This window comes from Felis catus, chromosome E2, assembly GCF_018350175.1.
Source record: "Felis catus isolate Fca126 chromosome E2, F.catus_Fca126_mat1.0, whole genome shotgun sequence".
Classification (NCBI taxonomy): Eukaryota; Metazoa; Chordata; class Mammalia; order Carnivora; family Felidae; genus Felis; species Felis catus.
In genome coordinates this window covers 11,180,698-11,194,053 of record NC_058382.1, presented here as the reverse complement: position 1 = coordinate 11,194,053, position 13,356 = coordinate 11,180,698, and the positions used below count along the sequence as shown (strand labels likewise).

The following is a 13,356-nucleotide window of genomic DNA, read 5'->3' as shown; positions in this document are numbered from 1 at the left end:
AACTATTTCTTTTGTTCGTCGGCCAATTGGATTTAAAGAGCTTTTGGCATGGCCTGTGCTAAACCCCCCTCGCGCAAATCACCTCACCGCTCAGTATACGGGCCAGGTACCAGTGCTGTGCCCATCTTAGAGAAATGAAAACTAAGGCCTGGAGAGATGCAGGGAAGTCCTTTCGCCTGCCTGGATTTGACAGCTTTTCAATATTGAAGGCATGGGACCTGGAATGATCAGAGAGGGAAGGTCCCTAAGGCCAGAGTCCAGAGCCCAGGGAACAGGAACAATGGGAGTGGGGGTGCCCACAGTGGAGAGTTCAAGGAGGGCTGCCTGGAGGAGTGAGAGTAGCCAGAAAGGTGGCTTGCAGAGCCTTCTGGTGAAGAATTTGGAGGGAATTAAATCACTTCCGTGGGGGTGACGTGGCTGAGTTACTACTGGCACCAGGGCAGCGCCTCCTCCTCGGGCCCACAGGACCCCAGGGGTGTTTATAGGAGACTGGGGCTGCTTGATGACATTTCAGGGACACAGTGATAGCACAGCGGGCTGTTATGACGTCTGAGTGATTCGCCAACTGCCTGTTAGAATCAGCATCTCTAGTCATGCCCTGTGGGGGGAGGGGGGGGGAATGAGGATAGAAAGAAGTGACAAGCCATGGGGTGGGAGTGGAGGGTGACAGGGATGCAGCCACGCAAAGACCAGAGGGACTCAGGAGCTGAGAGATGTGTTCTGCCCCGTGCACTAGGGAAGGGTCGCCTAGAGGCTGGAGGTGACATCTGTCTTTTGGGGCCGTGTCCAGTGAAGGGGGTCTAGCTTCAAGGAGATGTGACTGGGGTGGCATTGGTCTGGGCTCAGAAGCAGGGATCAGCCCAAGGCTGCTGGGATCAGGGACTCGTGTTTTGTTCACTGCTGTGTCCTTATCACCTAGGACAGTAACTGGAACACAGTAGGGGCTCAATGCATTTTTACTGAATGACGGAATCAAATGAAAGGGAGACTGGGATTCAGTTTATCCTCCTTCCTAAAAGCTGTGGCCATCAGGTCCCCTCAGCGGAAGGCGTCCCTAGCGATACCCCTCCCTACTCAGCGTCTCAGATCCCTCCCAGACTTTGCTTCTCCAGTGGGATAGGGGCGAACCAGAAAAGGAGTTCGCGCCTCTGGTGGACTCCGCCCGCTTGTGATGTCACAAGCCGCTAGGGGATCCCGACACTTGTCCCTCCCATGGGATGGGGCGTGGAGAGGAACCGGGAGTCCAGACTCCGGCCCCTCCCCGGCGGTGTTACACAACCCGACGTCGTGTCCCCCGGGATGTCGCCGGACGTCCTGACCGGTCCGGGGACAATGGGCGGGGGCCCCTCCCGCCGGGAGCCTGCAGTGGCAGGGGGTGCCCCCTTCTCTGATTCACCCTTGTTTCCGGCCGGCTTCGTCCCCCTCCTTCTCCTCAGGGATCCTTAGCTCCCCTAAACTCTCTACCCTCAGTTCTTGTACCCCCTATAACCCGGCTGTTTGCCCGACCCACCAAATATCTGTCATCTACACTCCGCCTCCCCCCCAACTCCCTGCCCTCATCCCGGCCACTTGTGATTCTCGAAACTTCCAGTTTCCCATGCTTTCCTTCATTCACCCATCCCAGGGCCCCTCTTCCGGATCACTCAAACTCCTCCTCCACCTTCCCCGCTCTTCCAATCTCCTCCCTCCCCCCCCCCCCACGGCCCAACCTCGCCCCACTATCTCCATCTTCTCCAAACCACCCTCCAACTGACCCCTACTACTCTTTCTTGTCCCTAATCTCAGCCCCCAGTCCCCCTTCGTCTTCCCGAAATTGTCCGGATATCCCAACCTCATCGCCCCCCCCCCATCGCGTCCCCCCCAACCCCCTCCCTCCTGACAGCCGCCCCTCCCTCCGGGCCTCTCCCCGCCCCCCGGCCCGGCCGGCCCGCGCCCCTCCCCGGCGCGCTCCCACGCCCGGCGCGGGTTCCCAGGCCGCCCCCCCGCGGTGGCCCAGAGACCCAGTTTGCGGCGGCAAAACATTGGTCTCCGGGCAACAGGCCCCGCCCGCCCTGGGGCGGCCCGAGCGAGCCCAGCCGCGCCGGGGCAGGGTGGCGGCGAGGCGGCTGGGCCCCGGCCTGGAGCCCGGGGCCCTCACCCTCCCAGAGGCCTGCAGGGCGCAGAGACCCGGAGACAGAGAGCCAGCAACTCGGACCTGGAGATTCGGGGCCCCGGAGCAAGAAGCACGGAGAAATTCGTGGAGGCTGAAGCCACAGGGATCTGTCTGGGACGCAGTGAGGAAGAGAGATCTGGAGACAAGCAAGGACGGGCCCCCACAATAAACACAGAGATAGCGAGCGAGATGAACACAGACCACCCCAGGCCCGCAGGGACGCCTCTGAAGGCAGGATAATCTACCTCTAATCGTCAGGGCCTTTGCATTTCTGTCGCGGGGACTTCCCCTCTCTGACTCTCAGTTTCTGTGTCTGTAAAATGGGTAGCACTTAGCGTTTAGGGCTGTTAGGACGATTCAGTTAATGCACCGACCTAGAGCTCGCAGCAGAGTTGTGGCACATGCCATCCGTCATTCATTCATGCAACAGCTATTTGTTCAGTACCTGTTCTATGCCAGGCACTGTTGTAAGTCGTGGGTATACATCAGTGAAGGAGACAAAGATCCCGGTCCTTCTGGGAGTGGGGAGGGAGGCGGTGAGCAACACATAAGTGAAGCAAACTATACAGCGCATTGGAAAGTAGTAAGTGCTGGGGGAGAGGGGAGAAATGGAGGGTTGGATTTGCCATTTTATCTCCTTTCTTTCTTTCTTTCTTTCTTTCTTTCTTTCTTTCTTTCTTTCTTTCTTTCTTTCTTTTTTTTTCGGGATTTGCCATTTTCAGTAGGGTGGTCAAGGGAAGACCTACAGGAGAAGGTGATGTTTGAGCAAAGACCCGAGGTGGGTGAGGGGGAAGCCAGGCAGAAGTCTGGGCTAAGAGCATCTCAGTCAGCGGAAGCAGCAAGCCCAAAGGCCTTTAAGTGGAAACAGGTCTGGCGAGTTGGAGGAACAGGGAAGCTGGTGTGTGGTGGGAGCAGAGAGAACAGGGAAGGGGAGCGAGCGACAGAGACAGAGACAGAGACCCGGTCAGAGGGATTAAAGACAGATTGTGCAGGGAGGGCTTTATGGGCCATGGTGAGGCCTTCGACTTTTACTCTGAGTGAGTCAGGAGCCATGGGGGGGGGGGGGTTTGAGCAAAAGAGGGACTTGAAAGCCTTTGATTTGAACAGCATCCCTGTGTCCCGATGTGGGGAATAGACTCTGGGAGGCAGGGAGACCAGTGAGGAGCCCCAGGCAATGGTCCAGGCAAGGGGCAATGATGACTTGGAGGAGGGGGAGCAGGGAACAGATTCTGGAAGTGTTTGAACTTAGAGCTGCAGAATTTGCTGACAGGCACATTCACGACAAGCCCTCAGTAGATGGCAGCAGTTACCATTATGTTAGGTGGTGCTCAGGACATCTCCAGAGAACTTGTCACCCCCTGCCCCGTTTTACAGATGCAGAAACTGAGGCCCAAAGAGGCCACTCAACTTGCCTAGGGACTCACAGCTCAGTCGGGCTCCAAACACGGCACTTCTCTATCAGGGTGGCTGTTGTCAAATTCACAACACCCTCAGGGCCTTGGAGCTACGCTCAAACTCACCCGCGCGAGCCCCAGGACCCTCACTGGCCTTACCCGGTGGGTGTAGAGAAAGCGAGGGCCCGACCGGAGAACGCTGCCTGACTGGTGTTCAGGTTATCAGCCAGTCACCCGTGCTGGCCCGGGACACTTGCTCAGAGGCAGGCAGCTACATGCAGGGAGGGTCCACCCAGAACCTCCCAGTCCAGCATCTGCCTCCCACACTTAATCCCAGCACTGGCCCTGGCACACCCCAGCCGCTGCCTGCAGCAACCTGTTAAGCTGTCACACGCTCGCACGCAGACAGGTACATGGCCCTCCACTGCAGAGACGCGTTTTTCAGGCAGCGTGCACAAAACATATAATTTCTGTCTCTTTCTGTCTCTTTCCGTTCCCGTGTTTTTCTTTCCATCTTTTTGACCCTATCCTGTCTCTATCTCTCTGTCTTGCTATCTTTGCCTCTCTCTGACCCCACCCTCTCCCCCTCTCTGTCTTTCTCGTTCGAATCTCCACACTCAGGATCCGCTACCTGCCGTGGAGATCACGCTTGTCCCTGGCCATGTGTCTCCATAGAACCTCACCTATAATGTGACATCGAGTATGTGGAGGCCCCAGGTCAGCAGTTCTGGGTAGCTGAGCAGAAACACCCAGGGAGGATCTCACATGTTATAATCCCCGCCACCTCTTCCCCTGAGATTCTGACCAGCAGCCCGTCGCGTGTGGGACTGGAGAAATCCACCTCTGAAAAGCTCCCTGGGTGACTGGGACCCCTGTTGCCCTCTGCTAGTTACTTCATGGAATTTTGCACACAGATAAGAGCATCCGTTCAGAGAGCAGAGGCCCCATCCCAACATCACACGGTAGTCAGCTGTGAGGGGCTCCGTGCTGTCCACGATCGATCGGTGGAATCCCTTTGGGAACAAGTTTGGGAGTCGAATAATAAAATTAAAAAAAAAAAAATCAGATCCGGAGAGCGATCCAGAAATGAACAGAAACTCAGGACACAGAGACTCAGAAAAAGAAGGGGGGCCAGGGGAGGGCAGGGGCCCAGAAAGGGACCTAGGGGAACAGAGACAGTGACAGAGATGCACAGAAATACCGAAACAGAGATAGAGAGAGATAGGGGTCAGAAAGATGCAGACAGAGAGGCACATTAAGAGGCAGAGACTGAGGCGGCCATTTAGGGGCAGGGATACCCCAAGAGAGGAACATTTGCTTTTCAATGAGACAGTATACACATGGCCCACGTTTTATAGGCCCTGCTTTCGAGAAGCAGCCTGTACCGTAGTTTGGCAATTGCAAGCTTACCAAGCCAGGTCTCCTCCTCAGGCCCGGTATGTAGGATGCACATTAAATGCGTTTATATAACCTGCCCTCTGTGCAGAATCTAGGAGCTTTACATAACATAGCCCCGTGAGTCATGCTGCAGACATGGGGCACTGACCTGACACACCCAACAAGAGGGGACCCCCTTACCCAGGGCCACTATCTGGAAATGACTCTGAGATGTGGGAGATCATGGGTTTCACTGAGGATGAAGTAGAGGTCAGAGGAGGGCAGGGCACTTGCTCTGGGTCACACAGCCAGGATCCAGCAGCACAGGAATTCCAACCATATCTGCCTGATTTCATAGCCTTTGCACCCCAAGGCACCGAGAAAGGCAATGACTACCAATGTGCCTCTTTCCAGAGGGGAGGAAATAGACCGGTAATAACACAACAGCCCCCCTGGGTATTGAGTGCATTGTGCCACAGGGAGTACTTTACAAACACCATCTCATTTATTCCAAAGCCCGGTGAGGTAGGGACAGAATCCAGCTATTAAATAATATAATTATAACATAATTATACCCGTTATATACAGAGCACTAACACTGTACTAAGTGCTTAAGAGGACTTCATACAGTCACAGCTCTGGAGGTGGGTGATGTTATCACCTCCATTTCAGGAAGGGAAGAGGCTCGAAGAAAGGAAGTCAGGCCAAGGTCATAGAGAGGGTATTTGAACCCAGGTCTCTCTGGATGGTTATCGCTGCCACCCATTCCCCGGGGGATGTGCCCGCAGTGCATCTATGCACCGTGCAATCGATGTAACATCTAACACTGACATCTCAAATACTTTAGTTCAAATACCAAGAGCTCCTGCCTCATCTTTCTCTGCTTGGGAGGACCTAACCCGGCCTCCGCTCCCCGACACTTCCCTGACGCCTGGAGTGGGACCCTCTCCTCTCCTTACAGCGCCTCAGTCTCGCCAAGTAGGCGCCTGTAAAGTGTTCCTGCCCCTTTAAGAGAGCGAACAGTCGGCCGGCGTTGCCCAGCAGCACCAACGTGGTTGCCAGGCAACGTCAACAAACGACGCGCCCGCCGTCTCCGCGTGCCCCCCCCTCCCGCCCGCGCAGACGCGGTGACGCGAAGGGCTGTGGAACGCTGTCGCTTAGCAACGGGAAGGCTGTTTGTCCCGGGCCCGGCTGCGCGGCCGCACAGGGCGCAACCAGGACCGGCCCGGGCGGACAGATGGGCCGACCGGGAGCCCGGGGTGGGGGTGCCTGCGGTGATGGGAGCGGGGGAGAACCGGGTCCCCAAATTGCCGGTTTCCCTTTAGACAGCCGCCGTCTGCTTGTCGCCTGCTCCTCCTGTCTGACCCGGGACCGCCTCCGCTCGGGTATCTGTTCGTCTGGGCCCCCTCCTCCCCGGCATGTCTGTTTGTCCAGCGTCTCCCGCGCCGTGGCTGTCTCATATTCCCCCCAAACAATAACAACCAAAATAGGTACAAGCACACTTCTCTGGCCCTGCCGCTTTTGCCTTAGACTCTGGGGTTTCTGGGTGCACTGTTGTTACGGAGGTCCCAACCAGTGGAGACAAACCTGTATCGGCACACACAGTGGGAGCTACAGCCCGAGAGCTCCCTCCCGTTCCTGTTCCCCGCTCTCCTCGGGGTTCTCTTGCCTGTCTTTTCTCGGTCCTCTTTCATCAGGCAGCCCGCGGTCCTAACAGCCTGTGCCCGCGATGCTGTCCACAACTGGGAGGGTCTAATAGCTCATCCCCAACACATACCCCCAACACCCCCAATCCAGTAGCTTCCTGTGACCAGGGCTGGGGCGAATCTCCAAGCAGAGAGAAGAAATTGGGGGTGTGACAGTGTGAGTGGATGTGACTATAGGTGAATGACTCTGCCAGTGACAGTGTGTCCGTCCCGTATTTCCCGTGTGACAGCATGATCATGAGGGCTTCCTTTGTGTGTGAGAGAGCAGCTAGTGGACTGAGAATTTCCTCAGCTTGCATTTGTGTATCTGGATACGTGGGTATTTGGAGCCCTGCTCACTGTGTAAGTGTGTGTGTGTGTGTGTGTGTGTGTGTGTGTGTGTGTGTGTGCGTAGTTGTGTCTCTGCATGTGGTCATGTGTGAAACAGTAAGTGCATAAGTACCTATGGATGCATATGGTTTTGCGTCTGGTTTGCATTTCTGGTTCCTTGTGTGTGTGTGGTTCTTGTATGTGTCATCTGTGAGTAACTATGCAGGTACCTGTATTTGTGAGCGGGTGATCTCTGGGTTCTCCCTACAGCATTTATCACAATTTCTAGTTATACTTCTGTTTATCTACTGTCTGTCACCCTCCCCGGACTGTGTGTCCCATGAAGGCAGGGCCCAGAGCTGTTGTGGTCACTGCTGGGTCCCCAGTGCTGCCCTGCACACAGTAGGTACTCAGTAATCATTATCATTAGCTGAGTAGATGAATCAATGACCCATGTGTGTCCATGTCAAGTGCACAGATCTGTGTAACTGTGTGAATGGTTCTGTCCTTCTGGATAGTGGTCATTCAGATCACAGGAAAGAGCATTGTGTCTGACAGTGTGGCTCTAGTTTTTAGCCCCTGCCACACTGTGTGACTCATAGGAGGGTCCCGGTCAACATTTGTGGACCTGACCCGCGTGGTTCTCTCTGTCTGTACATTAGGGCCTCTACATACCTCAGTTTTTGTCATCTGGCAAATGGGGATAAAAAACTGATCGCCGCATGGGACTGTTGTGGGGAGTGCATGAGTTCATAAAGAGAGCATTTGGAAAGTGCCTAAGTCTTGGCCCTGGTGTGTTAAGTATGAGGTGAGCACTCAGTGCCTGCAAGGCCCAGGCATAATCATCACTGTGATGCCCAGGTTCTGGGGAAGGCAGAGGAGGGGTGGAGTTTGGGGGGTGGGAGGTGTGGAGGTCCAAATCATTCAATGGATTGAAAGAAGCTGGAAGTGTCTGGAGAGCCGTGGGAGGAACAGAAACCAGGCTGAGTCTTGCAGGCTGGTGGGATTTGGGGAGGGGGTAACAATAGCAATAACAAGAAGGCACAGAGTGTAGACTCTGCTAGGGGCTTGGAGACGAATTTCTGTCTGTCTTGTTCCCAGCTCTGTCCCCCAGCGCCTAGAGCGCCTGACCCAGGGAACCTGCCGAGTAAATGTGTTTGAATGGGTCACTGAATGAATACATGAGTGAGTGAATTTCATGCCACAGCCTCCTGAGTCTGGGGCTTCTGGGTAGGTGGGGAAGGCCTGGTGGGCTGTCAGGGCTGGAGAGGGGCCCCAGCCTCCAGGACCTGCCTCGGCCCTATCCCCCACCCCGCGGTTCCCACAGCTCAGGGCTGCGGAGGGCGTGGAAGGGGCCGGGAAGGGAGTGTCAACTGCCCGCCCGCTGCCGCCCTGGACGGATGCCCGGCGTGTCTGCTGGAGGGAAAGGGTAGCTCAGGCGCCTGAGTCACCTCAGAGAAACCCCGGGCCGCATACCTGGCCGCTGACATCACCCAGCCAGGGCACCCCCCGGCAGCCCAGACAAGCGGACTGAATCACAGGCGGAATTCAGCCACCGCGGGCGCGGGCACGTGGCCCGCTGTGACCCCCCTCCACGAGACACCCCCGCCTGGCCGTCTGGCCGCGGGGGCCGGCAGGACGCCTCGGGGTCAGTGAGGGGGCACGGAGCCTGAGTCAGGGACCGGGCGGCTACCGCCGGAGACCACCGGCCCCGCGGGCGTCCTCAAGGTGCTGGAGGGAGAGAGTGGGGAGGAGAGCGGCGGGGAGGCCCCTAAGCCAGAAGGAGGAAGCCCGTGTGGGTGTGACCGGGAGGCTGTGGCTTGTGGGCAGCGGCTGGATGACCTCCTGGGGTAGGGTGGGCCTGGGTGTTTGCGCAGAGAACTTCGGGTGGGGGTGGGGGTGGGGGAGCAATGGGATCTCCGTTCGATTCGCGCACGCACGCACACCCACACATAACACGCACAGCCCGAACCCCAGGTGGGGAGCCCCTGCCGCCATCCACCCCAAGACTGCGGAGCCTCCCTCAGTGGGTTGTCACCTGGGCCTCACTCCACACAAGCCTGCAAGTTGGGCAGGTTCCCTAAGGGTTCACGGCCTTAGTTTCCTTATCTGGGGAATGGGGATAATGAGAATCATTGCCTTAGGCACTTAACGCTTAGAGGGAGCATTCTTTCTGCCGGGCACTGTTCTAAGGATTGTGCATATAAACTCATTTACTCCGAAAACCAAGGCTAGGAGGGAGGTGCCGTTGTTATCCCCACTTTACACAGGAGGACGCGGAGGCTCAGAGAAGTTAAGTTACTTGCCCAGGGTCCCACAGCTCGTGTCACTAGAAGAGTTAAACAAGAAAACACAGTAGTTCTAGGGGCACCTGGCTGGCTGGGTCAGAGGAGCACGCGATCCTGATCTGAGGGTTATGAGTTCAAGCCCCCCATTGGGCGTAGAACTTACTTAAAAAATAAAAAGGAGGGGCGTCTGGATGGCTCAGTCGGTTAAAGGTCAGACTTCAGCTCAGGTCACGATCTGGCGGTTCGTGGGTTCGAGCCCCACATCAGGCTCTGTGCTGACAGCTCGGAGCTTGGAGCCTGCTTCAGAGTCTGTGTCTCCCTCTCTCTCTGCCCCTCCCCTGCTTGTGCTCTGTCTGTTCTCCCTCTCAAAAATAAATAAAAACATTTTTAAAAAGAAAAGAAAAAAGAAAATAGAGTGGTTCTGTATAATGTAGCACGTGGTCAATTTTCTCCAATGACTGTTGCCATATTATTAATCCTGCTCATATTATTTTCATCCTTAGTCCGGCTGGAAAGTCTCCAGAACAGTGATCCTTGCCACCTTGGCCTGGTCCTTCCTCTTAGCTTCCTGCAGTTTCTCCTGCTTCCCTGTCTTTGGTCTGCTATGTACACAGTAGGAAAGAGTGCTTTCAGGGATTCCCTCCTTATCTAGATCTTTTCAGGACTGGATAGTGGTTGCCCAGACACCTCCACCAGGAAGTTCTCCTGGCTTGCTCCAGCCTCACTGAACACTCCTGCCACCCAAAGCCTGGAGCGACTATAGCCGGTGACACACCCACACCGGCACACTGTGCGAGTCTGGGTTGGGGGTGAATGAGAGGCTAGTCCCCACAGGGCGGGGGTCCACAGCACCCGTGGCCCAGGGCCCGAGACAAGCCAGCAGCTGAGAGGGGCCTCTGCTTATGTCTGCCTGCCCACATATGTGGAACTGTGCCCATAGTATGAGCGTGCACGGGAGAGAGCATACACAGTAGTGGGAGCGGGGCGTGTGATTCTGTGTATCTGTGTGCCTTGTTCTGTAGGGGTTTTTTTCCCAGTTTATTTATTTATTTATTTTTAATTTATTAAAAAAAATTTTTGTTAACGTTTATTTATTTTTGAGACAGAGAGAGACAGAGCATGAATGGGGGAGGGTCAGAGAGAGAGGGAGACACAGAATCCGACACAGGCTCCAGGCTCTGAGCGGTCAGCACAGAGCCCGACGCGGGGCTCGAACTCACGGACCGCGAGATCATGACCTGAGCCGAAATCGGACGCTTAACCGACTGAGCCACCCACGCACTCCTCCAGTTTATTTATTTTTGAGAGAGTGGGGTGGGGAGGGACAGAGAGAGAAAGAGAGAGAGAGAGAGAGAGAGAGAGAGAGAGAGAGAAATCCCAAGCATGCTCCGCACCGTCAGCACAGAGCCCAACACCGGGCTCGAACCCACCAACCATGAGATCATGACCTGAGCAACAGCCGGACGCCCAACCGACTGAGCCACCCAGGCGCCCCCGTTCTATCGATTTTTATGCAACTCTGAGCAAAGGCCCTGGAGGCTCTTTGTGCCTGTGCGTCTGTGGGGGCATCTCAGCACAAATGGGGGCATCTGAGAACTTCTGTTGAGTTCGCCGCTTTACCTGGCCGTGGGGGTGCCTGGCTGTGCCGCTCTGTGCGTGTGGAGTTGTGTGTCTATGCGGACGGACAGAGGGGCGTGCCTGTCGGTATCTGTGTGGTCTGCCGTAGGCGCACCCTTGTGATCATGTATGCACAAGCGTGTCTGTGTAGCTCTGTGTGCGTGACTGTGTATTTACTTACTTGTCTGTGTATCCAGGCACACAGGAGTGAAAGGCGCGTGCCTGGCTTTCTGTCTCCACGGGGTTGGATTCCGTAAACCAAGCCTCCTTCCCACCCCTGAGAAAAACATGTCCGCCCCATGCCACCCTGCCCCTGGAAGGACCCAAGGTCGCCCGCCCAGCTCCGTTTCCCCTGGGAAACAGGGAAGACAAGCATGCCGACCCTTCATCCACACCTGGAGCCAGGCCTCGACACCCACCTACAGCCTCCGCCCCTGTCAACGGGTCCATAAGATCTTTCCCCTTCAATCAGCGTGATAGCAAAGGGACAGAGGGGCCCGGGTCGGTTTCTGTCGGAGTTTGAATGCATAAATGAGGGACCCATGAAGATTCGTTCAGTAAAAAAAAAAAAAATGTGTCCTGAGTACCTGCTGAGTACCTGGCACCTTGTGCTGGGGACATGGCAGTGACACCAGGACAGCCGCGGCCCAGACCTCCGTAACAGTGCAGACCCCTGGGGGGAGAGAGATCCAGTCCCCAGAGGGTGATGAGCCCAGAGAGGCAGAGCTGGGAGCAAGGCTGCCCCAGGGAGGGCTTCCTGGAGGAGGAGATTATGAGCTAAGGAAGCAACGGGGAGAGAGCTCCAGCCAGAGGTGGTTGGCACAGGCCAGGTTATGCCACCGGCCTTGTGGGCCACGGTGAGCGAGGAGCTTGAATTCCAAATGCAGGGGTATTGGGAGTCCCCAGTCTGGACCACTTGGCTTCCCTGAAATGCTATAGACACCCCCTCCCGGAGGCCTCCAGGAGTGCTCAGTGGGGAGCTGGCCCGGCTAGCCAGGAACACTATTCGATGCTCAGTATCAAGGAGCCAGCAGTCACCGACCAGCCTGGCTCTACCGTCACGGAGGTCACAGTCACGACAGCAGGACACACACCTGTGCGCGCACCCCTGCACACACACACACACACACACACACACACACACACACACACCCATGCCTCAGAAACACTCACAGACCTTTCTCTTTGGGCTGAAGCCTCAGCATCACCCAGGGGCTTGCTAGAAATGCAAATACATCTGTGCTGTAACCAGATTCCCCGGCTGATTCTCCATCACACAAACAGCTGGGAAACATGGCCCTTAGGCTTAACCTTCCTTCGTTTCTTTTCTGTACGGTGTGGATAATAACACAACCCCCTCACGGGGCTGGCATGCTGGGAGGATTAACTGGGGTAACGCGCGTGAAAACACCAAGCACAGCCTCCTAAGTATTTGCTTTCCTCCTCCTCCTCCTCCTCCTCCTCCTCCTCCTCCTCCTCCTCATTTTCAGTATTAAATTTCAGAGCCCGAAAGGACTCCCGAAAGGAAAAGGGAAAGGAAAGGGCTCCCGAAAGGAGCCCACCATCATCCAGCCTTCCTGCTCTCTGGGCGGGGAAACTGAGGAACAGGGTAGCCAGAGTATTGCCCAAGAAAGAATGGAAGGATGTGGTGAGGCCTGCCTTTGGCAGAGTTGACCCCAGGGCTGTTTGTGAGATGCTCGGAGCTAGGACCACTCCACACACCAGTGGGAGCAGAAGGCTGAGGGCTCCCCTGCCCCCTCCCCAAGCAGGGCCAAGCCCTCTGGAGCCAGAGCGGAGATCTTGCCCTCTCCCCCACATTCAAGTCCTCCTCCTCCCGGAAGCTCCCTGGGATTGAGCCCTGTGAAGAAAGACTTGGCCATGGCCCACCCCAGGCTCCCTGTGGGCAAGGTGAGCATGTCCTTGTGTGTGTGTTTGAGTGACACTGTGTGTGTGTGTGTGTGTGTGTGTGTGTGTGTGTGTGTGTGTATGGTCACCAGGACCAACTTTTTCCTTAGACACAGAGGGCACAGTACTAGGACCTATGATAATTCTAGAGGCCCACCAAAAAATTTAATTTCTTTTAAAATAAGAAGAAAAAAACTGAACTTCTAGGTAAAAGAAAATGTTCTCTTTAAATTTTTTTTCAAAAGTTTACTTTTTTTTTTTTTTTTTTAATTTTTTTCAACGTTTATTTTTATTTTTGGGACAGAGAGAGACAGAGCATGAACGGGGGAGGGGCAGAGAGAGAGGGAGACACAGAATCGGAAACAGGCTCCAGGCTCTGAGCCATCAGCCCAGAGCCCGACGCGGGGCTCGAACTCCCGGACCGTGAGTTCGTGACCTGGCTGAAGTCGGAGGCTTAACCGACTGCGCCACCCAGGCGCCCCACAAAAGTTTACTTTTGAGAGAGAGTCAGGGACAGAGCGTGAGCAGAGGAGGGGCAGAGACAGAGGGAGATGCAGAATCCGAAGCAGGCTCCAGGCTCTGAGCTGTCAGCACAGAGCCCGAAGCGG

At 55.7% G+C, this 13,356-nt stretch overlaps 1 long non-coding RNA gene across 1 annotated transcript; it reads left to right on the top strand.

Annotated features, from left to right (window-relative positions):
- The first annotated feature begins 1,926 nt into the window (after positions 1 to 1,926).
- Positions 1,927 to 6,424, top strand: LOC123382349. The gene is made up of 2 exons (XR_006590604.1): positions 1,927 to 4,263; positions 4,461 to 6,424. It is a non-coding gene; the product is annotated as an uncharacterized LOC123382349 (long non-coding RNA).
- Positions 6,425 to 13,356: the final 6,932 nt, after the last annotated feature.